The sequence below is a fragment of the Diadema antillarum genome, unplaced genomic scaffold (assembly GCF_040938485.1).
Source record: "Diadema antillarum isolate AM-2024a unplaced genomic scaffold, OU_Dant_1.0 seq00000776_RagTag, whole genome shotgun sequence".
In the NCBI taxonomy this organism is placed as follows: Eukaryota; Metazoa; Echinodermata; class Echinoidea; order Diadematoida; family Diadematidae; genus Diadema; species Diadema antillarum.
In genome coordinates this window covers 856584-884423 of record NW_027271665.1, presented here as the reverse complement: position 1 = coordinate 884423, position 27840 = coordinate 856584, and positions in this window count along the sequence as shown.

Genomic DNA, 27840 nt, shown 5'->3' with positions numbered 1-27840 from the left:
GAAAAATCTCAAAGCCAATTTTCTAAAATCCTATGTGTAATTATTTCGCCATAATCGCTTAATTTTTTTTTTTTTTTTGCATATACTTAAATGATGCCTCGCTCGGATGACCTCACCAGTTTGATTAACTTGCTACTTTTTAAAGCATTTATACCATAAGTTAATCATAAAACATTATATACTATACTTTGTACATCCCGTAAACATTGTAATATTCTCGATATTTTGAATTTTCCATGTTACGTCACTTCTGACTTTGATACACTGTACTAAAACCCTATGTTATATTTTTGGAACCCACAATCCAATCACTTGAGTTGTATGGTAATGTATAATTGTCGTAAGGTGCTACAATCATTGTACATTCTTTTCATCCTACATAGTTTTACGCACCCTATTTTCTGTTACAAAAAAAAGAGATGATGTTTATATGTTCTTGTCGAAAAATGAAATAAAACATTGAATTGAATGTATATATATATATATATATATATATATATATATATATATATATTGTTTCTTGTGTGCAAATTCACGTTGCTTTTCAAATGAAATGTGTCACACGCGTATCTGGCTCTCCTTGTGCCGGCCAGATTGCACCGTCGATTACGCTCGTTTGCCCAGCGGTGTGACCTTCCCGACGTTCCGAGTGCCCCCCAATAGAACGCGTATCGTCTTCAGCGTCCACGTACCATCCTGGTTCTCTATTACCTTTGTGTTGATCAGAAAGCGGCTGATGGAATGGAGTACTCTCCAAATCGGTAAGATATACGCACACACTCAGGAAAAGAAAAAGGAAGTAAACCTTTTTTTTCAATTTCACGTTTTTCATAGAAGATTAAGATAAAAATCAATGTATTATGTAACATATCGATGGTAGTTTTAAAGGAGACCTCCGGATGATTTTCAGATTTGTACATTTGAACAACTATAGATTAGTTATACTGAGGACAGAGTTTCAGAATTTATGATAATTGGGATGAAGAATAAGAATATTTTTCAAAATTTACAACAAATTGCAATGAAAAGGATGATGACATGGCAGAGTCACCATAAGAATGCATGAGTTGGGGCTCAAGGAAACAGAACAAAAGAAGAGGGCATGCATAGAATATATACAGGTGAACTCGCAAGCAAGCAATATTGCAATGGAATTACACTGCTACATTTCTGAAATACGTGAGCCTGCTATGTCATCATCCTTGTTCAGTGTAATTTGTTTAACGTTTTTCAAAGTATTGTTTCTCTGCTCAAGAACCACAATAAATTCCACAAATCTATACATGGAGTTGCCGATTTATGTAGTACATGACGTGCCATTATAAAAATCGTCTGGAATGCCCCTTTAATTGGCTATGGACCTAGTAGGCCAATACAAAGGGACAATTCACGCATGACTGAACACATACAAATTGTACATTTTCGTTCTCCAAAGCACAAACGTTAAAGTTGCAAAACTTGACATGTTGTCATTCATGTGCAAAATACATAATGCCCTTCAAGATGACAATAATAACAAAAGAAATATGACTGAGAAAGTAAAAGTGAGCTTTCGTTATTCTGCACCTCTTTATAGCCTTAAACAAAAAAAAAGTGGAAAAATAAAGGGAAAAAGTAGGAATTTTCTGTCAATTCTCACATCAAATGAGATAGGGAGTAAAGAAAAAAGGTGATTAAATGAACAGAATTTCTTTATTTCACTCTTTTCATTTGGGAAGTTAAGACTTGATGAGATAAATTCAAGAATCCAATATCACTTTCAAATATCCTAATTTGAAATAACAATTCAAATTTCTATCATTATTGTTAATATTTGTTTTTCTCTTGTGTTAATCGAATTTGAAATTGACAGAAGATTCTTCATTTTCCTATATCATTTCTAGTCATTTTTTATCTTTGGGGCTACGAAGACATTATAAAAATCATAGGTTTATTTTCGCAAATTAATTCATGTTCCGTATGGTCATTAAATTGTTGTATGTTCTGATTCTTATATGGAAGATGACTTACGCACGAATTACAACATATTCATTTTTGCATTTATTTTTTTTATTTTTGTGGGTCTTGGAAGAGAAAAATAAGTATGTTCCCTCATGCGTTAAATTTCGATTTTCATTGACCTACCAGGTTGATAGCCAATAAAATTAACTTTAACATGGTAACATGGTGTATTAAACATTAATTTGTAGTCAGATATGCAATGAAAAATATTAGTTTGAAAGAGGTTTTTTTTTTCTTTGCTGAGTGTATGAATATAAACAAATAGATTTAAAACGTGAAAAATGATACATTATTATTATAATGGTATTTGTGTGTGTATATATATACATATATATATATGTATATATATATGTGACCCGCTTGAACAAAAGGAGTCAAAAGTCGGGGGAGAACAATTTTCTGAAAGTGATATTCATGCGATTCATTGTAATTTTATTTGTAACACGACTCATAGAATTACTCGGTTGCGGAGATTCGAGGATTTTATTAGCGCATGTCTAGTGGCTTAGGAAATCAGCGTTTCGACAAAACCGCCTTCAAAGTTCTCCTTCCGACGCTATCATGATCAAGGGAAGGCAAGACAGTTTTCACATCTTGACAATAGAAGGTATGCTCCTAAAGGCTATGTCACACCTTTCTGGGCAAGCTACCCGGGCTTGTTGCGAGGAGGGATTTCCCAGCACGCAGGAGAATTTTTAGAGGGCGGAAAAGAATGTTTGCGAGTTTCACACTTGTTTCTTACCTGATAGACGCGTGCTACTTACTTTCTACTAGCGTGTATTCCTTGTGACCTGCGTGAGAGCGTTGAAACCGATCCGTTTTCTGTTACGAGCGACTTACGGATACTGAAAAGTACCTGCATTGGAGTTGCCTGAGAGGTGCTGCCGGTAAGGGTCTCCTACTGGTGATCTGCGTGTACCTCTGCGAGCGAACCCCCACGACTCACTCAGAACAAGTTTTGGCATGCTCAAGGCCTTGCCATACCATATGTGGGGAAGTTTTGCGGCTTGACTTGGGGGGAAACAAATTTGCTACCCGGAGCTCTCCGCAGTTGGTCCGCACCTGACAGTACCTAGCGCGTATCTCGCCTGTAGTTGCCAGGAGGTGCGCACGCAAGTCCGATTTAACCGCAGCCAAGTTTTGCATGACCAAAACTACCGGGTGAGTTAGACTACTTTATGACCATTTCATCTCATAACCAGTTGGTCTAAAACCTATTTTCTTTTCATTCATTTCGCCTAATCAACACTTAGATCTAGTACAATTAGATCTAGAAGGATCTAGACCACATCATATCTAGATTCTAGATCTGTAAAACTGGCTATCGTATTGGACCAATTGGCTCTTAGAGACGAAATGGTGAATGGACAAGATTAGTAGAAAAACTAGACAAATTGATGTTAGACCAGATGATAGTAGACGAGTTGGCAATTGGACAAATTGGCATTAGACCCATGAAAATGAACCAATAGACCTACTACTACATACAACTGTAGATCTAAGTTACATCTGTAAGTGTTAAAAGGACATAAAGTCTAGACTGTAGCCTAGGTCTAGACCCCTAACGTTAGATCTAACTTGTCACTATGTGGAGTATTCTAGATCTAGCCTAGTAACAGGTATAGGATTAACAAATAAGTCATTCATAGATCTAAGTCATCTCAATATTTCTCAAAACAAAGTCTACCGCATTGCAACTTACCTCAAAAGTACCGAAACAGTCAACATCAGGTTCACACAGCCCGCATTTGGAAATCATGATGACAATTGACAGTTCTCGATCGCATAAATTAAATACGTTCCATGTGTACACAGAAAGTAGGCCTGTGCGAGTCAAGTCTGTTCATTGTGTACAAGTTGGCCGAGCTATACAGTTTTAGCAAAGACCACGCGCTTGCGCACTTCAGTCTTTCAGCTCAACTTATGAATAATTTATGTCCCATAGCGTTTCCATGTACGGAAAAAAAATATTCGCCGCCCATAGAGGTCCACGCAGAACGCCAGTAGGAGGCCCTTAGCGGCAGCATCTCGCAGGCAACTCCCACGCGGGTACTTCGCAGTCTCCGTATGCAGCCAAGATAATGACATTCTGTGGGACTTCTGCCATTTCTTCAGAGGAATTCCTTCACTGAGTTGTCAGCCCCCACGCGACTGGTACACAGGTCACACAGTATACCCGCAAGTAGAATTTAAGTAGGACGCGTCCAGTGTCATAAAGTAAGACACATGCACTGACTCGCCTAATGGAAACTACCCGGAGGTCCCCGCAGATGACCCGCACGTCATGACAGTACCTACACGTAGCACGTATCTCATCCGTAGTCGCACGGAAGTGCGCACGCAAATCTTTTTACCCGCAACCATGTTTAGGCCCTGTCACACCTTTCCGGGCATGCTACGCGGGCTTGTTATGTGTGGGGATTTTCCAGCATATCGGTCAATTTCTTAGGGTGGACAAGGACTTGGGCGGGTTAAAGCATGTGTCATAGTTGCTGGACGCGTTCTACTTAAATTCGCCTTGCGGGTATACTGTGTGACCTGTGTACCAGTCGCGTGGGGGCTGACAACTCAGTGAAGGAATTCCTCTGAAGGAATGGCAGAAGTCCCACAGAATGCCATTATCTTGGCTGCATACGGGGACTGCGAAGTACCTGCGTGGGAGTTGCCTACGAGGTGCTGCCGCTATTAAGGGCCTCCTACTGGCGTTCTGCATGGACCTCTCCGGGCATCCTCCCGACTCATCAGGAAACAGTTTTGGTCATCCTCAAAACTTGCCTGCGGTTAAATGGGACTTGCGTGCGCACATCCGGGCAACTACAGGCGAGATACGCGCTAGGTACTGTCAGGTGCGGACCAACTGCGGAGAGCTCCGGGTAGCAAATTTGTTTCCCCCCAAGTCAAGCCGCAAAACTTCCCCAGATACGGTATGACAAGGCCTTGAGCATGCTCAAAACTTGTTCCGAGTGATTCGCGGGGGTTCGCTGGCAGAGGTACATGCAGAACACCAGTAGGAGACCCTTACCGGCAGCACCTCTCAGGCAACTCCAACGCAGGTACTTCTCAGTACCTGTAAGTCGTTCGTAACAGAAAATGGATCGGTTTCAAAGCTCTCAGGCAGGTCACACGGAATACACGCAAGAAGAAGGTAAGTTGCACGTGTCTAGTAGGTAAGAAACAAGTGCGAAACTCGCGAACATTCTTGTCCGCCCGGGAAAATTCTCCTTCGTGCTGGAAAATCCCTCCTCGCAACAAGCCCGCGTATATAGCTTGCCCAGAAATGTGTGACACGGCCTTTAACCCCCGCGATGTTCATTCAAGCTTAGCGCCAGCGGTCTACGCACGATCAATCAGTAATCATGATGCCACGCACTGACCAATAAGATCACTCCTTCGTTGCTAGGGGCGGAGTCTAGCTGCGGCGCTAAATCCAAACCTTCGGACACGTATCTATTCTGTTGAAAGTCGGAAAAATTTATGGCACCGAGAAACACTAATTTCTTGTCATTCCTCCCGTCATTTAGCCTCGAAATTTCGGCAGATGATAAATGATACATTACACTACAAAATTATGCTAAAAACAGAAATCAGGTCGTTTTGACCGATTTTGATGATCTGAATTAAAACTTGATTTTCTCTCTCAGCCGTCAGCGACTTTAGGACCCTTTTGTTGTGGTGGTTCACCATACCAAAGGCACTATATACAGTATAACAAAGAGGAAACTGAATCATGCACACTGTCACACATTAATTTTCAAACAAAAGACAAATACAGTTGTCGTTATCTTTGTTTAAGGTATCTGCCCGCAAAAGCGACCCATCATTCGTTTCAAGCGTGATAAAGCAGCAATGGACGAGAGTCGTGAGTTCCCCGGGCTGGAGTGCGATGGCTTGCATTTCTACTGGCTGGACTTCGCGAACAACTCCTATCAGCTGGGCGTGGTCGGAGATCCATCTCCGCGTATTCTATTCCATGACCCTTACCCGTTTGAAATCAAGCATCTGGGTCTAATGTCCATGATACCTCCCTTCGGGGGTCCCGCTGTAAGAATACAGATAGACTTGCCGTGCCCATATTAACCCAGCAGCAAGCACCACCGTACTGTACGTATAACCCTTTATGTATCAATTAGTCCAAATGGGCACAAATTTCACATACAAATTAATGGAGAGATTATTTATTGTGGTACGCAGAGGGTTAAAGTTGACCTGGTGAAGAGATTGAAATTGGATACAGCGAACAATCAATTTTGTATTCTTTCTTTGAAAAAAAAAGACAAATGTGCGTACATTGTGCTCACAAATCTACGGACAGAAAATGAATATGGCAGACAAAGAGTTAATGGGACAAACCATTGAAGTCATAGTACTTTAATTCTGTCTGTGTTTTCTCTGGCAGTATATATAGGGCGAGATGATTGTGTCATCACCACCCAACTGTCATTCAATTCAATTCAATTCAATTCAATTTATTCATTTCATAAAATCACATATAAAATATTCACATATATGTGTGAGTCAAAGGAAGAAATGACGCGAAAGCCTAGGGCTTGGAAATGGAGATTTCCTTTACAATATATAGTTTAAAATCACACTTTTAAATTATCACAACTTTAAACTGCCAACTGTCATTGGCAGCACTAAAGAAAAATAACGTTAAAAAGCATGTTTTGTTTCGATAAAACCACTGTTTACCATTTGGAGCAGAGATTAAAAAAAATGTTCCAGTCATCACATTTGACGCAAATGCAAATGTTTGGTTCAGTTTTGTCACAAAGCATCCTACCATAAATAATACAAATTTTGCAATAAAGTCACAAATGTAAGGAGACACCACTCATTTTCTTAATATACATTAACTGGAGATTGTTGATCTAAAAACGATTTTAATAAAACTATCGTTCACATTTTGTGTATTTGACAATACTTAACACTGATTATACTGATTAGCATTTTTAAATTGTTTCTTTCCGCAACTCACATTTCGGCATTATTTTGAAGCAGAGAAGCCTTTTTTTTTCTTTTTTTTTAATCTGCATATGTGACCTTGCTACAGAGAACCAACAAAAAGTAATCGAACCAGACATGATTTTCTATATCAATATATCATATTTGTATATATATATATATATATATATATATATATATTATCATTATTATTATTATTATCATTATTGTTATCAATCTTATATATGCATGTATGTATCTATTTATATATGTATTTATCTATCTATTTACTTATTTTTTTCCTTTTTTGTTGTAAGGGGTACATTTTAAAACGACCTTTTAGTCTTTCATTTTCGGATTAACAACCTCATAGTTCATTGATTTTGTGTGTTTTTCGAGTATCGAATTTTTGAAATTAATAAAATCACACTTCTTCACTGTTATAACGATCTTTGTGTGTACTGCAAAATAATAGATAAAACGGAAAGCACAGTGTCATGTGTGTGTATGTGTGTGTGTATTTATGAGTATTTCTTTTTATTAAAGAAGCACAGTTGGTGACATTTTTCTAAGCAGTATACGTGATAACATATGAATACATCTAACCCCTCGGGATCTAAATCCTGATGTATGGTACACTTTGAATAAAATGGAAGAAAGGAGTTCGTCTTTAAAGCAACTGCTTTCAGAATGTAAACCTAATTCTGTCCATTCTATCAAACGTGGACATGATGGCCTTGCCTTACTACCCTTATAATGGTATTCATTTCGAAGTTATGGTCAAGACTTCCTTTCTTTTATTTTTTTATGGGATATATATCGGCTTGTAGCAGTTGAACTACAATCTCATCAGACCATTGCCTTTCTTTAAAAGCTTTTGCAGTTTAAACAGTATAAACTCCTGCGTACTAAAGTTTTATTATTACTCAAGGCAAGCGAGAATTAGGCCATTCCTTTTTGTGATGATGACACAGTGACTTGTATTACTAAAATGGTTGATGATAGCCATGGAGCTTGGATCAGCCGTGGTATAAATGAACATCTACACCGTCCCTTCTTTCCAAGCAGTTTTATTCCATCCTTTAACTATCTCTGTTTCGTTTTTCCTCCTTGACTTCTCACCTTAGGTTTTCTGGGTAATCTTTAAGTGTCGCTATAGGCCTCCTGCTTCTCGCGCGTCCTGTAAACAAAATTTTGCCTAGAGGAAAGAGTTTTATTGGAATGGTTCACCCGTGAAACAAAACCTTTGGTCTGTGTTGATCTTATATCTGTTAGTTTTCAATTTATTTGATTTTATTCGCGCAAGCCCTGAAATTCAGTTTCTATCCCATATTTTCTGCATTCTGCATTTTGCCTGTCGGATGATTGCACATTCGTATTCAGTGTCAGGACGAAATAGTCACCACTGATAAGGAGAAATATACACATGCAAAGACGAAAATGGTGTATCGAATTTGCCGAGCGTTTGTATTCATCTTGGGGACTTGTCTCTGCATGGGTAAGTTCATCTTAACATTCAAGTAATTTAAAATGTGGATTTTTTTTTTCGAATAATGCTGTTACAACCTATGACGAAATAGAAGATTACAAGTCGAAGTGTATTTTCCTTGCCCACCATAATAAGAGCGCATTTTGCCAGAATTGTTGTGGTAAAATTAGTAAAATTGCATTTAAAAGTTTCATTATGTTAAACATGCAATTCAGTGACAGGATGGATATTCACAAATGAAATATTAAGCAATAGAAGCCCCCACGGCAAGGAGATTGGGATACATAGATAGAAAGATAAATGAAGATGGAAATTTGACCGTTGAAAAACGCTTTCACCAATGTATGCATATTGTACTGTTGCACCAATATCTCCATGTATATTCTTTCCAAAGGAATATGAATTTGAACAAAGTTCCACTGGCATTTTTACTTTTTTTTTGTGGTAAGATGGGCTGTAGTAGGCTTAGTTCCCACAGTTTCAACAGCTTATCTAATTTCTTGTTATTCCACATATAGCGTAAGTGGATTCTGTCACTTTGTTTAAAGTCTGCTACATTATAGTTCACGTGCTGATGAAAATATTTTAAACACGTTTTATTAAAATATGTAATAACGTTTTATCCATTATTGCATGTGAATACTTAAAGTAAGAATAGATGATGCAGAATTATTAACTACAAAGTCAATGTGATCATAGATCCCTCTCTACCTTAGGCCTATAATGACGCTTTAGCTTGCCTTCCCTGCCAGCTGGAAAGAACACAGTGTCCCACAGTGTAAAACACAGTGTGAAGCACAGCGCGAACACATTGTGTGAAATCTCTTCACACTGTTAAATTCGAGCGTTTTAACAACGTGAACACATTGTGAATCATCATTTCATAGCGTGAAACATTACTATGTGATCGCTCTGTGAAAACCACAATCACAGTGTGACATCATCTCCACACTGTTAAATTCAAATGTTTTCACATAGTCGACTATGTGAAGACATTGTGAACATAATGTGTGGCACTATGTTCTTTCCAGCAAGGTTCAGACAATAGTTAATAATCACTCTGTTTTGGACTTTCCCACTTTCAGGTTACCCATTGCAAGAAGGGTCACGTGGTCGATCCTGCCTTAAAATATCCTGCTTCAGAATGCGACTTCACCACTTACAACGAGAGGTACAGTTCAGTGCCACCAAGTTTCCAGTATCACATATGCCGGGCCCAAAGTCGAACCCTCCTCTTCGGAAATCCCGGATATTGCTGTGCGAAATGGCAGGTTCGTAAAATCAAACAAGAGGAAGTGTAGGACGCTCCTTGCAATTTGTTAAAGGAAACCAAAACCCAAAGAGCAACATTGATTGAGTGAACGCAGCAACATTATAGTTTTTTTTTTTTTTAATGTTGTACTCATTATAATACATCACGGTCAAGAAATACAGATGATTTCTAATCGCCTTTGATAATGTTAGGACTTGGAATATAATATTTTGAAACAATGTTATTATAGTTCCGTGTTTTAAAAGCAATAATTCCAACCTTTGTGAAATATTTGTAGAATAAAAAACAAGCAAAGCATTCTTTATATTAAACAGATAACCTCTTTTGACTAAGAAATGAGTACATTTTTGTTGCCATATTTCTTTATCTTTTGGTGGCTCCGCCGTTGTTACATTTCTTTGTTGACACATGCACTCTTAAAACATCCGTGTCAGAACTGACCCGGAACTGGGTCCGTTGGGGTCACACACCGTTCCGGGTCAGATATGACCCATTCAGAGTCATGAATTGGGTCAGGGGTCTTCATGACCAAATTCCAAGTCATTTTTTACCCGAAACGGTGTGTGACCCCAACGGACCCAGTTCCGGGTCAGTTCTGACTCGGATGTTTTAAGAGTGTATTTCATTAATTAGATATTTCGTTCCACCCTTCTCTATCATAATACAGAGGAAGACATATGTTTGAATGGCGGCGTTCATTACCAACAAGACCATACTTACTCATGCGCATGTAGACCATACTATACTGGTCGCAACTGCCAATGTAAGCTTGCTATTTTCCATTATCTCTCCTATGTTTTATCTAGCGTTATTTCTTCCCACTATTTCCAAAACATTGAAAAATGTTAATGTTGATGCCCCCCCCCCCCCCTGCGACATGAAACAGGCAATGGAAAAACTGGACGAAATAACTGTATTTTGTATTTAAAGGGATGGTACAGTATTGGTGGAGATGAGAATTGGGCTATTAATTTTTTGCGAGATACCAAGAAAACACGTATGATATAATACAGAGCATACCATTTTAAGAGGAATTCAAAGTTTATTTGATGAAAATTGGGTTTGGAATGACTAAAACATCCAAAAACAAAGTAAAACAAAGCGCTCGTAATAAAGTGTGGGTCCCACACTTTATAAGAATCACTCTTTTTTGGATATCTCAGCCATTTCAAAACCAATTTTCATCAAATAAACGTTGAATTCCTCATAGAATTACATGCTCTTTCATATTCCATAAGATGTTTCTCATTATCTCACTAAAAGATTTTAGAAACCTGAAATTAGGTCTCAACCAAAACTGTATGATCCCTTTAAGCAATTTATTGACTTTGTTTGCAAATTCTCATTTTCATCTGAAGATCTGATTTTACGAAATCACTGTGTTATTATTGTATTTTCTCCTGTTCATTGTATTCTTGAAAAGGGAATTGCAGAAAGGAAAAATTGTAATACATGTATTTTTACCCTGAATCATTAAACCAACAAAAAATAGTCAAAGATGTTCAATGAGTGCATATTCTTAAAGAGCACACTTAAGCTTTGGAATGATGGATTATCATATTGAAACGACTCCCCTAAACTATCTATCAGTCTATAGGAAAGAAAGCACATTGTCCGGGGGGAAAAAGTGTACTGCAAAAGAGACTCTCTAAAGTATATAATCTTTTAAAGCGCTTAATCCTACCAATCAATCTACTGTGCAAAAAAGCCAAGAAAGAAAGAAAAAACAAACAAACATAAGACGGATGTAAAACTCTTTTCCAACAACAATGTAGAAATCTCGCATTCAATTTTTATTCATAAACAATACTGACTTCAACTCATTATCATTACCCTTTCAAACATTTATTACAGAAAAGAGTGTATAAGCGGTTGTTAAGAACTGGAAAATGCCCTCTAAGGTATACCATGATAATTATAATCACACTATTCTGCAAAATAAAAGTGTCCTAGAACAATGTCAAAATCACGATTTCTCATTCATTTTGTGGTTTCCATCTTGAGGAAAAGTTGGGGTTTTTTTCTCTAAGAAAGTATGAAACAGTCAAGATTGACTGGACTGACGCGTTGCATTTGTTTTTATTCCTCAAAATAGAATCAGGGCATGAGACTTTTACTGTTGGTTCTTTGATGCACCGTCATATATATATATATATATATATATATATATATATATACATACATACATAATATATATATATATATATATATATATATATATATATACTCATATGTTTTTATTTGAATAAGTTTGATTTTTCACAGTGGTCAATCATGGTTGATTATAAGATGATGACAAATTAATCATTATCAGCTGTTAAATAATATTGTCATTGCAGATTTCTGACGAAATAAGTAATATATACATATATATGATATATAATATATATCCATATATATATATATATATATATATATACAATGGGATTAAACTCCTTAACATAGCGGGGTGTTGTTAGGTGAATTAATATGTTAATCAATATGAACCGATAACACATCTTCCACTATGATCTAGCTGCACGTGTTGCAAACCCCTTTATTGAGTTTTCGGGCTTCGCCTTTCGTCAGAAATCTACAATGACAATATTCAACATCTGATAATGATAAATTTGTCTTCATGACATAATCAACCATGACTGACCACTGTGTGAAATCAAATTTGCCTAAATAAATACATATGGGCACATAGTTTAAATCATATAAAAATCTGTTATCTTTACACCGTGACCAATCATGGTTCATTCAATATGATATATGTTTATTATCACTGCAGTTGTATATTGATTTCAGATTTCTGACAAATGGCCTTTATAGCATGTACAGCTACCCCCCCCCCCCGCTTTGTAAGAATTGTTGACCATATATATATATATATATATATATATATATATACACATGTATATGTATATATACATTTATGTGACCGTGCATCACAAAACAAACAAAGAGTCGCACCCTTGATTTTACGTGAGGACTCAAGAAAGGTGGAACGGGTCAACCAAGTCAGTTTTGAGTTTTCCATATTTTCTGAAAGAGCTACTCTTCTACACTATTCTTGAGTTCGGGATCATAAATTTCAGCAGTTTTTCTACAACCACTTTTTTGATAGAGAAGTGTCATCAGGTTTTTCTTTGAGGCCACTTTTCATTTCTTGAAAATCTGCGCACTATTCACTTTCAACTCTAATAACATTTGAAAAGATGACGCTACTGCTTTGAAAGTTGTCATCAATCATGGACATAATGTGTTAACAGACCATCCTTTATTTCAGCTTAATCCGATAATCCCTTCATTATTGTTGCTTCAGTGGTTTACAGCATGTTTTGTTTTTTTGTCCTATTTATGGCGCAGGTAGCACGGCTTAATTAGTACAGATTATAAGCGCTTGAATAGACCCCTTACTTCACATCCTCTTTTCTCAGTTCCAACTTTTCCAGAGTGTGGGCTTTCTTCCAATATTCATATAAGTTAGGAAGATCCATTTGAATTGAGCTATACATCATTTTAAAGCTTAGAGTCTGCTCTTTCAGAGTCTGTCCGTAACAAAAAAAAAATGCCTGGTGGCGCTTTGTTTGTTTTGTGGTGCGGGGTCACATACACACACACACACACACACACATATATATATATATATATATATATATATATATATATATATATATAACTATATAAATATATATATATATATATATATATATATATATATATACATAATTCATGTAGGCCTACTCGCCATAGAAAGTTCAAAATGTATCACAAGTTTTCTGACCATTAAACTGCCGACCAGTTTTGACCGTTGACTTCGCTGACCTGCCACACGGGGTGCAAGGGTTCCCGTCGATCAAACTACCGCCTAGCCGAACAAGTTTTGTCTTCAGTGTTAACGTGCCATCTCTCTTTACAACCTACTTGATGTTGCTGAGCAACGGTGTGACGATAAACAGATCTCTCCGGATCGGTAATAGGAATAATAATTGTGTGACGTACCATCATAGAAAAAAAAAGCAAAAGTGTCGCATCATCAATTCTTTTTAGGACTTTCTATCGGAGAAAGTTATAACTAATGTTGAATATTCAGTTTTTAGAATTTTCAAAAAGAGCAATAATTATTTTTACATAATTTCCAAGTTTTGAATCACACAACAAATGCGACCATGCCTCACAAAACCAACAAAAGTCGCACCTCTTGATTTTACGTGAGGACTCAAAAAAGGTGAAACGGTCAACCAAGTCAATCTTGAGTTCTTCTTGTTTTCAGAAAGAAGTATTCTTCCTCTACATCACTCCCAAGTTTGGGACTATAAGGATCTGAAAGTGTGTTTTCAGCAGTTTTTCTACGACACCCTTTTTTGTAGCGTAGTGTGACCAGGAATGTCTTAGAGGCCCCTTTTCATTTCCTTGCACACTCTTCATTTTCAGCTCTAATAACTTTTGAATGGAAATTGCTACTGCTTGAAAGTTGGCATTAATCATGGGCAGAAATTGTTGATGTGGCATGCTCAATTTCAGCTTAATTTGATTTTGACTTCATTGTTGCTCCTGTGGTTTACATCCTCTTTTTGTCCAATTCATCGCGCAGCTTGCACGACTTGGTAAAGATTAAGCGCTTGAATAGAACCTGTACTTCGGAGCCTCTTTACTCAGTTCACACTTTTCCAGAGTGTATGTTTTCTTTGCAATATTTAGATTTACGAGAGTCCATTGGAATTGAGTTATATGTCATTTTAAAGCTTAGAGTCTGCTATTTCACAATCTGCCCTTTACTAAAAACCCATGTCTGGCGACTCTTTGTTGGTTTTGAGATGCAGATCACAAATATTAATGTTCAGGAATAATGTATCACCTTTTTGGCTGTTTTCTAATAAGCATCTCGCATGCCTTTCTTATAGTGAGATCTCATACGTCTTAAGGTTCTTTTTTTTTTCCTGCGAAAAGCCTTTGCACATACTAACGTTTTACTGTACCCTTTTCATAGGAAGTTTTGAAGAACAATGCCATTGAACTGAAATGTTGTCATGAATTGAACCAATGTATTCAATGTGTACCCAAAATTTCAGCTTCATCTCATCACTGCTCATTATGTCTTCATTATGATTGTCATTGAGTTTGATATTTCCCGGGGTTTTTTTTTTCTATCTCGATAGTTGCACGGAGCATACATGACCATTTTTAATGGGCAACCGCTTGGCAACCCACTGCCAACCAATAATTGCCGACCGTTCTCTGTCAAGTTGTTGCCGCCAGATTACCTATTAACGAGTGTGTCGTATCATGTGCACATTATGTAATCCTGTAATAATTGCTACCGTGCCCATATGGAAATCAGCAAACAATGGGCAACCAACAAGTGGCGTTCATCACCGACCATTTGCAAATCTTTCTGCTAGCAGGAACCTATCTATATTTTTAATGTTTTTCTTACTTATTTTTCAATGATCAATTCCTCCTTTCTGCAATGTTTCACACTTTATTGATACATGCCTTCAAATCCTTTTAATTACCTGTTATTTTGGATTTATAGGATATTTCCTTCCTACGCCATTACGATGATACCTGGGAAAAGATTGGGACTTTCACAGAGCCTCATATGCGATGCAACGGGCTGCAGTTCTATTGGCTGGACTACGGGAATAATTTTTATCAAATGGGCGTGGTCGGAGAACCGTCCCCTAGGTTTCAACTTCGTGATCCTTTTCCGTTTGCCATACAACGTTTGCGCATACTTGCCTTGGGTTCCACTAAGGATCTCTCAGTTAGATACGAGTTAGACTTGCCGTCCTCGTATTTGATTCGATATTTTTGATTTTTTATTGATTTTTTGCATTTCTGCATTCTTTTTTCTCACAAAAATGTAACAAATTATTGAGGAATATTTTGTACAGTGGAAACATAATGCGTAGAAACTGGTGAGTGATTCACATTAAATTCAAGACACTTTTTTTTCATAATAACACAAAGTAATAAGGAGCAGCTGCTTTTAACGCATAGCAAAGAAAATGCGATTCAACTTGTCTGCTATTCAAGAGCTCAATAAAGCAAGTCTAAAGTGCAATTTTTTTCCAATTCAATTCATTTATTTTCATTCTTCTTCTTTTTTTCTTTTTCAACAAAAACATAACACAAGATAGATCAAGTTTTACATCATAAACAAAGAACATTTGTCTTAATTAATAAATGGTATCAATAAACATAGGAGCGCATACTGGCAAAAAAAAGATAATACAAAGTCATGTTTCGGTTGAAAAAAAAAGGAAGAAAGAATAGAGCAAAGCAAAGCTTGTAGATTGTGAACCACTCATAAAACCTATGAATTACTTATTTACAAACACTTGTGACGAATATAATATACGACAGGACGGGACAAAACAGAAGAAACACAACAACATGACACAACTTGCCAGAATAGATGAAAAGTATGGAAGGAAAGAAAGAAAAAGAGAGAATGAGAGAATACCTACAAGCTGAACAAGGGAAATGGAACAGAGGATGGTAGAGAATGTGCTTCATAGAGTTGGTGCTGCATGCAGCTGAGCAAGGATTGTAATGGCTACTTCTTTACGTAATAATGAATTCAGTGTTTGAATGATTGGTGGGTGGATGATGAACCCTGGTGAAATCTGCTACACTGCAATGTGCAGTGTAGCAGATTGTAACCATAAGCAGATGCTTGACAACGATAATGGCCTCAGAAACGCGCATTGTATTATGTCCTGAACCACCAAACCAACAAAATTATCACCAGATATGGATTTATAGTTAAGTGCAGATTCTGAGAGAGCAGAATTTCCGGTTTAAAAATGATCAATAACTCAACTCAAATGAATCCTCATATCCTAACTAGATATTGGAATGAATGCACACATTGCGCTGAGAAACTGAAGCCTTGTCTTGATGAGATGAGAGGGGTAGACTGATGTCCGGACAGCAAATGACAGCATGGCCCCAAAGCCAAAAAACTTTCTCTTGTCCATGTCATCCCACTCAATAATATGAACCACACGCTCTTTTGTTGACAAGCATGCTTTTTAGTTAGCCTCTCAATCTTTTCCCTCTAAATATAACTGTATTTTGTCGGTATGCATATGTAACATCTTTACGCGATATCTATTATTGATCCTTCGCACAGTTGAATTTATGTCAATGTTGTAATTTATGATTTATTGTGTGTTATGTTTTGTTGAAAAAAAAGAATGAAAATAAATGAACAAAATGAAATTGAAAGAGTTGCTTTTAAAGCAGTGGCATCATCTTTTCAAGTTTTATTTGAGTTGAAATAGAAGAGTATGCAAAAGGTTTGTGAGAATTAAAAAAGGACCCCTAAAACATACCTAATCACACTATTCTACTAAAAAAAAAAAAAAACGGTTGTAGAAAAACTGCGTATACCAAATTTTTCCCGTCTTTTTTAAGGTATAAAACGTAAAAGTGATATAGAAGAATGCTCTTTCACAAAATAAAAGAAATATGAAGAAGAGGGCGCGTGATGAATTCGTGATGCATGGTAACATAATAATTATGATTACAGTAATACATAACCCAGTCACTTCTCATCGAGTAAAGAAATAAATGTTGAATAATTGTGAATAATGCAAGTGTAGAAACTTTGTGTACGGATAGAAATGATCTGTCATATACGGTAAAATAGGTGATGTTGCTATTTCAAAGATTCCTTAAAGAGAAATGTGGATTGAATGAAAACAGAAACATTAGGAGAACATATCACTGAAAGTTTGAGGAAAATCAGAAAATCGATGCAAAAGTTATGAATTTTTAAAGTTTTAGTGTTGGAACCGCTGGATGAGGAGACTACTCGAGGTTAAAATGTCACGAATGGACAACAATATAAGGAAAATATAAAGGGAATTCCACAAAAATTCACGTCGCTTTTTAGAACGTCCCCAGGGTTGCAAGCAAAATTCAATTCACATTACATTTTATTTAGTAATAAAAATCGTTTGGATATAAAATGTTTACAAAATGTAGCAGGTACAGTATAGAGAAAGCCAGAGGTTTGTGAAAATAGAATGTATCCTTGAAAACAACTACACATATTGCAACATGAACATTAAAATACCAATTGACAAAAGTTACCAACAATATAAAAGGAGTACAGAGAGAATAAAACATATTTGAAACAGGCACAAAATTAAACTAGACAAAAGTTACCGATAACATGAAGGGAACATGGAGAGAATGAAACATACTAACACAGAGGACAAAACAAATAGCAAACACATGAACCAAGCCAAACAAAACAAAAATAAGGCATAGAACAAGACTAGTAACAGGTATACGTGTTAATAGAACAAGAAATCATTACCGACTGCAGCACCTGTAAATTACATAATTAAAATATGTTATTCAAAATTTCACATTTTCACTAAAATGAAAAGAAGGCAAGAATATACCGAAGTTTTTTTTTCTTGAAAACGTGCAAAGGCAGCTTTTTAAATATTTTCAGGAATTCAGGAGTTCCAGATGTCACATCCATGAAACCTTATCGACTGTTTTAGGGCACGAGTTGTTTGGAAACAAAGTGGATAAATATTAGATTGATGGCATGTGTGTGTGTGTGTGTGTGTGTGTTATTTTTTTAGTGAATTTCATTACAATGACAGAAATAATTCATGAAAAACAGATGGACGTTTATTATGAATGAACTTATGCATAAACATTCCAGTTTTAAACAAAACCAAATAAGACAAAGCTAAGAGTCGAAATAGATCACGTGTATGCGCACGATGTGTTCAGTAGGGTTGGCGGTAGTATAATGCCGTCGACTATAGTTTAACTTTCACACGCTTTTCTGTGTTGTGTCAGCTGTCTGTAAGGATACGTGTAATATCAGCCAGCCATGTTTGACCTAAAGTTTGATCTAGTTTTACCTCGATCTTAGATTTGCCTCCTGGTATTACATTTACTTACATTTTTATCAATCAAAGAATGTTAACTGGCACAATGAAAACTTTGAAAACGAAATTTGACACGTGTTCCGTGTCTTAAATCGAGTTATTTTCGGAGCTTTTTTGGACATGTGCAAAATGGGTTATCTTCTCGAAGAGCGCCATTTAGGGCTATCCTTCTATCACTGGTAAGGGAAGAAAAAGTGCGAAGACATAAAAAGATGTAAAATGCTCCTGTGGTCGCAACACTAGGCAAATAAGGATCACGCGCCGGACAATGGATTTCATTTTGTTCAAAATGCCATTAATCCGTGAATGATGATAAATTGGTGTGTGTGTGTGTGTGTGTGTGTGTGTGTGTGTGTGTATACGTTTATCTAAAAACAGAGATGTTTCAAGTTCACTCACACACACAGAAACATACGCATATTGGTACAACATACCCTTCACGATAGCAGAATACGTGTCTTTGGAAAATGTTTACCAATCTTTGTAAGCTTTGTAACTTGTTTATGTTGTAAAGATAGGTCGTAAGAAGTCAATGGTATCAAAATCAGAAATTATAGCGCGTGAAATGTTCCTATGTCATACCATTTCAGTCCAATTCAATCATTGTCAAATTTGTATCCAACCAACGGGTACAACGATAAAAATAACAACATACATGTCATGTATCTTAGGCTATAACAAGTTGTAAAAATAGAATACGTGTCAATAGAACAGGGTTAACCGTAAAGTGCGAGAGACACTAATTAAACTTTTCTTTTTGTCATTATACTAGAGGGCGTGATGATATTGACGTACACTATAATTACTTTTTATGGTCGGATACAGGAAAAGTATCTATGCTCATTATTTTTTTAATGATCTTTTCAAAGGTGATTGGTAAATAGTCAGGATAAAATGCATATTCTGACCCCTCTGGGTCTACAAATTTCTGGATACCGTGACTTTGGAGGAAAAAGCCTTCTCTTTAAAGAAAGTTGCTGTTATTACAATTAACCTATTTTCTTCCATTCTGACCATCCGGACTGAGCTTCATGACCTTGCTTTCGGCCGTTTGTATGGTCATCAAAGCGAAGTTATGGTCTGTAGGACCCCATTTCTGTTGTCTTTTTTTTTCGACGGCATTGATGAATACTTGCAGGATTGTTGTTAATTGGTATTGTCACTGTAATTGTGAGAAGCTCTTAAAGTCCAAAAATATCTATGGCGGCATTGATCCGACACTGTATGAAAGTAAGAATTAACGTGTCAACTGGTACCTAATACGAAAGATTCATTATTACTAAGGTCAGCAAAAATTCCGAGTAGATGATCTTTATCGTGCTTTACTTTGCTGTTTCACTATTTCGAAGGACGTTATCGGTATTCGGTTGTACACCGTTGTCCCAAGCAGTTACGGTTTCTTGTACTTCTGTTTAATCTGAGTAAACTCCAACCGAATGTCGCTTTATTGTTTCTCGTCCATTTTGTGAGTCCTATCGTTGAGAGGAAAGAGGTTACTTGGAGAGGATTACTCGTGTAACAAACAAACAAACAAACAAACAAACAAAAAAACAAACAAAGTCTGTTTTAATATGGTATTAATACTTATGCCATTTCAAACGGTTTGATTTCAATTGTTCAGTGTGTTCAGCTATTCACACAGCAATTTCCCACACCGAAAGAAAGACGGCATTGTACACTGCATTTCGACGATCGCACATTTTCGAATCATAAAACTATACTAAGGAGAGAAATAAACACAAACACACACACGCACACACGCACACACGCACACACACACACACACACACACACACGCACGCACGGGCGCGAAAATGGAATCCAACTTCTGCCGAGCGTTCGTGATCATCGTGGCGACTTGTCTTGCTCTAGGTAAGTTCATCTGAAAAAAAAAAACAACAATTACACTTGGTCGTTTATCCCAGCTTTTGGCAAAATAGATGTTTACAAGTTAGAAACATTATCAACATCGAAATTAGCGCATTTTGTCGAAAGTAAAATGTTTTGTCATTATTTAGCTAAGCAATAAGCACTAAAGAGGGTAAAGGGCAACACCCCTGGACAATTACCCCAGACCCTTCCCCTGACCCTAACCTAATCCCGATCCTTAACCTAGTCCCAACCATAACCCAAACTCTAACCCTTAACCTAACCCTAACCCTAACCCTTGCTCTAACCTTATCATTAACCAGTTTGTAGCTTGGGGGTAATTGTCCTCAGGGGGTTATTGACCTGATACGAGTAGAAAACATCTCGTCAGAGTTACTTCATCTTGAATGATTCACATTACGTTTCCAATCAAAACACATTTCTCAATTTTATATTTATGTTGGATATCGTGAGGAATCATCAAATTCAGCACAACGATCTTAAAACCTGTCAGTTAAACCTTTCATTAAATTAAAGAACATTGCAAATAAAAACAATTAATTGCGACTGCGTTTGCAAAAAGGCTGGTTAACGATTAGTATGTTCTGTATAGTTGGCTCTAATTCATTCATTTATTCATTCATTTTGTTCATCTCCAACAGAACTTGTAATTACATTTTTTTTTCTCACATAAAACATAAGTACATAGTGTCAACAATTACAAAAAAAAAATGAATGAAATTACAAAATAGAATTAAAAAAGGCTATGAGAATCACTTACAACCATATGGCCACATTGACGAATTGTTTTTTAATTATGAAATTTCAAAGGTTGAATATTCGTATTTATATCCGTTAGGACAATGTATTATTAATTAAAAAATAGCTTTCTTAATAAGTATTTGATAATGTATTATATAGAAATGTAAGTTTTCATATATATCTGACAAGAGAATTCGAAGAATTTCATTTTCCTTTCCTCCGCACTATATCTTTGCCTAGATTACTTTTGTTTATACAGGGATCAAACTTTTTGAAGTAAATAAGTGATTACTTAAAATATGCACCAAGCCCCCTCCCCCCCCCCCCCCTGTATTCAAGAGAAAATTAAAGACAACATTGATTGGGTTTTAGATGCATTTGAATTTCATATTTTTTCATCTTACTTGTAACTAACGTTTTAATGCTATTTATACTTAGCTCATGCTAATGATTATTGTCTGGCAATAGCCCTATATAGGGACATGCGCTTAGGACGCCCATGCTGCTTCCTTACCTTCTCCCTCTAAACTCCCCTTCCCATTGTCTCTTGTTGTTTGATCTACGTCTTTGTATACTGTGAGTGTCTTGTGCCTGTGTTAGTGCTTTTGTCCATTATATTTTTCTGAATTGCGAGTTCGATTTCTTTTTGAGTGGCCCATATTTGAATAAGCTTTCCTTTTCTTGAACATGATTGTTCTGAACAATAGTTTCACATCATATATAGATTGTAATACATTGTAACTTGTATAAAGAAATATACTATTGGAAATAAAATGACATTTGAATTTGAAAATCACAAGGTTCAAGAGTCATAATGCATTGACAATAGAGGTGGGGGGATCGCATCATACAAAACCGCTTTGCAGTTGCTCCTGTATAACTTTTCTTTCTCAGTCTTCCGTGAAACATAATGTGTTTATAGTATTAACATCATTATGATATCACGATACAATGGATGTAATTTTGTTATTTGTAATATACAGTGTATATTGTTTGGAAATTAAACTAAAAATGAGCGAGATGATGTTCAGAATTTGCAAAGGTTAAAAAAAAGAATATCACTACTTTTAGGAGTAAAGGCTTGCTGTTGGCTTAGTATTTTAAGTGTATACTCACACGAGGAGATAATTTTTCTTTATTGTTATATCAGATATTCATGGAAAAAAGGTCGGTTTTGGCAACAACGCTCCTCTGTTGAGAAGGCGTGATATTCTCTATTCTAAACGTTCGCTCATTAGAAAATACAATAAGGTTCAATGTTTCCTTTCCGTAGATAGGCCTAGTTGTCAATCGAAAATTCGGAAATGGTTACTAAGGAACCCTTTGAATTACGAAGTATCATTTCCGGAATAACGAACCTTTTGAATGATAATTTCCGATATAACGAACTGTAATTTTAATACTGCACAGGCAATCCGTTGTTCCCTTTCATTTATGACATCATAATGAATTGCCTTCTAGGATTAACTGTCCACGTTTGGTCTTTCCAGGCTCCAAGGTCCAACAAGGATCCCAAGACCGATCCTGCCCTGAAATATCCTGCAACAGAATGTGGCTTGGTCGCTTGCAACGAGAGGTACAATTCAGTGCAACCACGTCATCGCTATCACATATGCCCGGCCCTAAGTCCAACGCTGTTCGGAATTCCCCGATATTGGTGTGCAGAATGGCAGGTTAGGAAAAAAAAATGGATAAGAGTTATATGGAGCTCCCTGCAGTAAGTACTGAAGACAGGAATGCTATATCATCAGCAAACACCATAGTAATATGCCTTTAAGTCGTCAAAGTCGTGCTGTTTTTTTAATGTATACTCATTATGTTGAGGTAAAGAAGTCCCGCTGAATTAAAAAAAAAAACGCATTATTTTGAACATCAATCATATACAAAACATATATGTGGCCCTATATTTTTACACTTTTTTTTTGCTTTTTCTCTTTTTTTTTTACGGCTACTCTCTTGGCAATTAAGCTTCAGGTAACTATTTTCAGACAGTAATGTTTATATGAAGGCTAGAAAAACCAAAAAAATTAAAGCATATTATTTTAAACCGGGTAAGACTAATCCTGCAATTACGTAACCAAGGGAAGAGGAAATTGATTTTGTCGTCATCTCTGCTACCATTGCTGGCGTCACCGTATAGTAATTTTTCTACTTTGAAAATGCATCTTGTGCACCGAGGAGACTGTATTAGTGTTCTCTTATTAAACAGAGGAGGCCCTGTGTCTGAATGGAGGTTCTCGCTACGGACAGGACTACACTTACTCCTGTTTGTGCAGATCATACTACACTGGACACAACTGTCAATGTAAGAATTTTTATTACGTTGGTGAACTGTGGGTAGATAAAAGGATATCCATTTACATGAAAATTGACTCCCTTTTCATCGTATACTGCCCACTGAATGAAAATGGTATAAGTAATGCACTTCAAAATGATCAGATACACGTGGGTTTCTCGAACAACAGACTTACTATTGGAATGCAGTGTTCCGGGCATATGAACGGAATACTCTTATACTAATAATTATACGTTTTATGCGTATCATGGATGTACTAATACTGTACTCAATATGGTGCCTGAAAACCTCTTCAGAGAAAAAATTGTGGGCCGTTGACAGTTTGGTATGGAACACTTATTAACGAAGCTCACGAGACCGACTATAGACAAGAACGGCCTACGAGACCAACAGGATGAACAGCTCCATGTATAAAGCAATTAATAGGAGTGCTTGATATTGTAGGGTGTCTTGATAGTGGCGTAACGCTGGTATCTCACTGAGCGGCGAACGTTTGCGAACGTAGCGAATTTGGGAATTCGCCAGGGTTCGTAAACGGTTGCAAAAGGTTCGTTAACATTCGCAAGAAAGTTCGCAAACGGTTTTTATTGTCGCAAACAGTTTTTCTTGTGGCAAAGAAATTTTGAACATGTTCAAAATTTCTTTGCGAACCTTTGCGAATTTGTATTTTCGCTAACAGTTGCAAACATTCGCAAACATTCGCAAAACACTCGTAAGAATTTGCAAACGGTCGTAATAAGGTGTCGCTAACGTTTTTATATGATTCGCCACTGCTAGCGAACAAGTAACCACATGGTTCCTATATAAAAGCTTCTGAAACAGACAAGGTTCCTCTCTAAGAAAGTTCTTGAAGCTCTTGACATCTCCATCATGATTGTAATTGCTTCAAAAGCTTTTCATATTGACTAAAGTCTGTCCTCTGCAACAGGCACTCTCTGACTCTCTTTCTTTTCTTCTTCCTTTCTTGTTTTTCTTTATTTTATTTCTCTTATGCTGCACAATTCTCTAAAAAAGAAAGAGTGAAAATGTTCACTCTTGAAGGAGTGAATTACAGAAAAGAGTGAGTTTTGAGTGAAATTAGAGTGAATTTTGAGTGAAAATATCTATTTTCACTCATTTTGGAGTGACCTCAGGGATCACTCGAAAATCTTGGAGTGATCCCTGAAGTCACTCCAAAATGAGTGAAAATGAACATTTTCAGTCCAAAATCACTCTAATTTCACTAGAAACTCACTCTTTTCTGTAATTCACTTCTTCAAGAGTGAACATTTTCATTCTTTCTTTTTTAGAGAGAATAGCTGTAGCAGCAGCCTGACAAAGCAGCTCTTCAAGGATAGCAACACCTTGAGCCTCTTCTTGGCAGAAATTTATTTCCATATCCTGGAAATCCATCTTGAACGGTTGTCACAAGAGATCTGAATTCAGTGGAAGGTTTTATGTCGTTTTATGGGTCTTACTATACAGAATCGCCTGGTACTTTTCTAGGTCAAAGAACATTCGCAAAATTGTCGCAAAGGATTTGCAAACAGTTGCTAGTATTTGCAAAACTGTCGCTAACATTTGCAAAATTGTTCCTAACATTTGCAAAATTGTCGCTAACATTTGCTAACATTCGCTAATAGTCGCCACCTGTGTTCGCAAACACTTTCGCAAACATTCGCTAAAGTGTTGCTAATTGTCGCTAAACATCGCTAAAAGCCGCTAACTGTCGCTAATGGCAGAAGTGAACTTTGATTTTTCGCAAACATTCGTCAGAAAAGTTGGCGAATCTCAAATTCGCTACGTTCGCAAACGTTCGCCGCTCAGTGAGATACCAGCTTGGAAGAAATGAGTAATGGGAAAGGGGAGATGCAAGAGCGACACCGCGTCAGTTGCCCTCCCTTGAAGTGATGAAAGCCTACTAATATTAGAACAATGCCATTATAAAAAAAAAAAAATGAACTTGAAGCCTTCCATCGTCCCCCCCCCCCCCTTTTATGTCACTAATGCAACACCCTGTACAGATGCATAATTATAGTTGAAATATAGATGGCGCTGTTCATCCTGTCGGTCTCGGAGACCTCCTTTGCCTAACGCCCGTCTCGTGGCCCTTGTTTGACTACAATCGAAGTGTCTGTCTCGTGATTCTTTTAGCTTAGTGTTGGTCTCGTGAGCCTTTTTTTTTTTATATTAGTGACATAATGGCCCGCATTTACGAAGGTTATACAAATGAAACCATGGTTTAAACCATGGACAAAAATCATGGACCCCCAAGTGTCGCATGCACTATTTCGTTACGAATTCAATCATTTCGTCGATGAAATGATAATTTTGTAACGAAATGACAACATTTTGTAACTAAATGAACTTTTCGTCCACGACATGATAATTTCGATAAAGAAACGGTCATTTTGTCGACGAAATGACCAATTTCCTAACGACATATTTCGTGCGACACTTGCGCGCTCCATGGTTTTTGTCCATGGTTTAAACCATTGTACCACCTTCCTGAATTCGGGCCTACATGTCAAACTCATTGGCTTTATTTGCTTATGTTAAGTGTCGACCTTGTGGGCTGTATGACTCGTGGGTTGTATGACTCGTGGGTTGTATGACTCGTGGGCTGTATGACTCATGGACCTATTTTCAATGTCAGTCTCGTAGACGTCGGTTTCTTGGGATGACCCCGAGTATACTGGAGTCCAGGCAACAGGGAAAATAATATAAAAAAAAGGACAAAGGATTTTGAAAGCGATTAAAAATAGATTATCAAATTTTACACCAATTACCTTCATTTTGAAAACTTCATGCATTTAGGATAAAGTATATACCTTGCACGTATGTCACCCTATCAATCCTGATCATAATTAGGTGATGTAGTGAGCAGTGTAACATCCAAGATGTTTTAGAACTAGGTGACCTTCGCCGTTTGTGATAAAGTGCATATCCTTTTCTCATCCTTTTTGTTCCCTTTTTTTTCTTCTTTTTAATTGAAAAATAAATAAAAAGAAGAATAAGCAAATATCGTAAATAGTTAAAAAAATAAATAGTGCCTTGCAGTTATATGCATGGATTTGTGTGTGTGTGTGCGTGTGTGTGTGTGTGTGTGGGTGTGCGCGTGACCATGCATCACCAAAACAACTAAATGTCAAATACCATAATTGATTTTTATGTGAGGACTTAGAAATAGGTAAAATGCGTCAATCTACTCAATCTCGAGTTTTCATTTTTTTTTTTTTTTTTTTTTTTTTTTACCTGTGAACAATTCTTCTTCTGTATCCTTTTAAGGTTTGGGATCATAAAACGAATGAAAAAGTGTATTTTTTTTTTCCAGTTGTGTTTTTTCTGGAACTTTTTATGTATATAAAATAGTTTTATTAGCTATAATGTGTTGTTATAGAAGCCTCTATTTATTCTTTTAGCGCCGTTCAGAGTGTTCGCTACTAGCTGGACTAATTTACTACTTTCAAAATGAAATAGGATAGAATTTGTTGGTAGAGCAGGTTCAATTTTTTATGATCCAGTCATTGTTGTTGCTTTGAAGTTTCACATCCTTTTGTTTTTGTTACGTTTTCTCTCAATGCAAGGAGTCAGACTTGGTAACATTTCGCACTTTTGAAAGGAGCTTATTGGCTGTGGCATAGTGGATAAGACTCCCAACTCCAAATCTGAGGACCCGAGTTGAATTCCCGCCCAGTGCTTTACGTCCTTGGACAAGATGTTTTAACCCACCGTGGGTATCTAGCAACGCTAGGATAATGATAATGGCAGGGTCCTCTGGTAGAGCAGTGGCAACACTGAAGAGGCTACCCAGGATAAGACCTTGTTATCATTATTGATATTATACTTCAAAACTTGTTTTTTTTTTCTTCTCCGTACACACACACTTTTCGAAGAGTGTTTTGCATTCTTTCCAATTTTAGTAATCTTTCCAATATTTTAGTAATGTAGGCTAGGGGAGTCCACTTAAATAGAGTTATAATTCTTTTTAAAACTTAAAGTTTATCTTTCAGCATCTGCAATTCTACTTAAAAAGTAATACAAGTAATGGCTGACGTTCATTTGTTTTGTGGTGCAGGGTCACGTATTAATATGCATATTCATAATATGTTGGTCTCATTTGATGAAACCTCCATCTTAACTGGTCAGTGGTATAATAGTACATGTACATAAACAAATTAAGTAACATGTGTAGTAATTTGTAACACCAAGTTTATCTGACTGCTCATACTATGCTGGCCAGTTAGCATCGTTGACTTCGCTCGCCTTCCACCCGGTAAGAGCTTTCCCCTCTTCAAACTAGCACCCAGCCAAA